General features: G+C 27.8%; 1 protein-coding gene across 2 annotated transcripts in view; it reads left to right on the top strand.

The window, feature by feature from the left end:
• The first annotated feature begins 485 nt into the window (after window positions 1-485).
• The window catches only part of LOC106680150 (ankyrin-1), a 16,853-nt gene continuing 14,596 nt past the window's right edge, over window positions 486-2,742 (top strand). Inside the window, exon 1 of one of the 2 annotated variants that reach the window (XM_014419660.2) lies at window positions 486-575. The gene's annotated coding sequence lies outside the window, so the exon portion shown is untranslated. The remainder of the gene's footprint in view (window positions 576-2,742) is intronic. The other variant, XM_067052175.1, reaches the window with a different exon arrangement.

Below are 2,742 nucleotides of genomic sequence, written 5' to 3'. Positions count from 1 at the left end.
AAGTACATATTTATTTCAATATCCAAATAAAAATAGAAAAACTATTTTTAAGCTTTTAATAAAATTTTATTAATCTAAATTCAATAAAATAATATTAGAATATTGTTGCTAATTATTCGATATCGATATTAATAACATTACCAAAGATCGAATGGATGTTAAATTATTCACACAATATATCGATTCTTTGATAATACAATATCGGAATATTGTTGCTAATGTTAGAAGACAATAATCATAAAAATGTCAAATATCGAAATTAATATGAAATTTACAATATTAAATATCGAAATACTATTATTAAGATTGAATATTTTCTTTAACAAAATATCGATACTTGGAATATTATCGAAGGAAAATATCGCTATACCGATATTATCGGTTATAGGATATCGATATCAAAATATCGCATATCGGAGACGAAATATCGATATTTCGATAACATCGATATCGATATCCCATCCCTAGTGCATTCTACGCTCGGTGGCTGAGGTCAGTAATGTCCCTGATTATCATATAGAAGATATGACAATCGATGAAAAATCTCCTCTAGGATTATTTGCTGTAATTCGAAAGTAAGTAATAACTATATATTATTAATAAAAATCAAAATTAACATATCTGATAATTAGTTATTTAAAAATATACAGTCTCGCAGTTTTTACTTTGTTGTAACTCCTACTTTTTATGTGAGGTAGGTTAAACAATGAATTGTTGATAAAGTGATATATTGTAAGATACACTGTAAACTGAATAGCTATAATAAGTGAATTTGTCATAATAGTAGGTTATTGATTAATCATAAAATTTGACAAAGGAATTATAGCTTGCAACTGTTTGATAACGAATAGTTAGCTGTGATATAAATAAGAGCCTTTAGAATTGCCGAAATGTAAGTGTTACAATGAGATACTATATGGACATTTGTATTATAACTGCTAAACAAACTTGTCTCATACCACATACTTCATCATATATAAATTTATTATGGTTTGCCTTTGTAATTTAAATAAATAAATACGTAATTAATTAGCCAGGCCCATCTTAAGCTAGATAGTACAAGGGCCGAGGGGGGGAGGGGGAGGGAGTAAGATGTAGTTATTTCACCGCGCAATTTTGGATTATGAATATAAATTTTGCACATGAAATTTTGTCCAAACAACTATAAATAAATTTATTTTAGCAAATATCATGAAAAATAGACATCTGTACATCTTATGGTTTTTGAGATATAGATTTATCAATGTAAATTCATTCACTTCTGATTTTTCAGAGCATTTTTTATAAAATGTAATTTTATAGAATGTAAATAGCTCGATTAGCGCCCGTATTTAGCAAATTTACTGTACTTTTTATGATGTTCTCTTAGGTATTGTTGATAGTTTTAAAGATATAGAGGTCGGAATAAAATAATATTTTTTTTTACGTTTTTAAACAGTCACTATTATTTATTTCCCCTACATATACATGGCAGACTCATCAATTTAGACTAGTGATTATACATATTTTTCATTAAAGTAATCAAAAATTGCGATGAAATAACTACTTTTTTTTTCCATGGTCTTGTATTTTCCATTGTATTTTGGTTCACCACCCTCTATTAGGGGTATTCAAGATATTGTGTTAAATGTAAAATGTTATAAGTATAGGATTGTGAGCAGCCCTATTTGAAGTCATGTTAAATGTTAAATACATAAGAGATCCTAGCGGGTTTTCTGAGAAACTAGTTTTATACCCTTTCCTTACAAAACTTCATGTTATTACTTCTAAGTTTCGATTAAATTAATTAATTACAAAATGCCTAAAGTGAGTGAAAAGTGGAAGTTGTGTGAAAGTTTGGCTATTGAGTGTCTTGTTGATCTTCTAACTTGTGAGGAAGAGAATCAAGATAATAAACAACTGTCATTACATTATTACTACTGTCATTCATTGCTTTATTAGTTTTAAAAAACATCCAAAACATTACTAAAACAAATTACAAAATACGAGGAAGTAACCTAACATGGCAAAAAACGAAATTGTGACGAGCTCAGCTGGTCTGTTACATGACGTCATTATCCATTGACCTTAATATAACATATAACCATGTATGTTATATCGTTTTCACATGGTAAAAGAAGGAAATATTTCTCCATTTAATACACTTTAACATGTTAAACTAAAGATCATGAATACCCCTATTGTACCCTGAGTTACCATCCTTCTCGTACCTCTAGCTTGGGCAATATTTCTATGAATGGGACTAATAATTATAATTGATTAACAAAAAATACAAAATAAATCAATAACTGTCTTTAAATCTGAGTAAAAATTCGTTAAAAACTGCCTCTATGCTCAAATTAATTTATTTAATAATTAATAAATCTTAAATCCTGAAAAATAAAAAGAGACGTTAATAAATGATTTGATTTTGGGCTGTCCAAGGTCTATAGCAGTGACCCATGGTACATTGATATGACATTATCTTTTTGTGGGTTAGATTTTCAGCAAAGTTTTAAGAATACGTTCATCTTAATATAAATAGATTACAAAACAAAAAACAACTAGTGATATTGAGTGAACATACATATAACTGCAGGAAACAAAAAATAATTTTCCAACACACGACTCAATGTTGTCACACAACTGAGGGAGTTAGAGCAAGATATTGTATATATTATTTTATCATTATGTTATTTTATTTATTTATTTTTCATACAGATAGTCTGATTATGTTCATCTTGTCTATTCTTTTGTTTGTAT

This window comes from Halyomorpha halys, unplaced genomic scaffold (assembly GCF_000696795.3).
Source record: "Halyomorpha halys isolate HHAL.00 unplaced genomic scaffold, Hhal_1.1 Scaffold246.1, whole genome shotgun sequence".
Taxonomy (NCBI): domain Eukaryota; kingdom Metazoa; phylum Arthropoda; class Insecta; order Hemiptera; family Pentatomidae; genus Halyomorpha; species Halyomorpha halys.
Note: the sequence above shows the minus strand (reverse complement) of the source record. Positions and strands in the feature narration are given on the sequence as shown.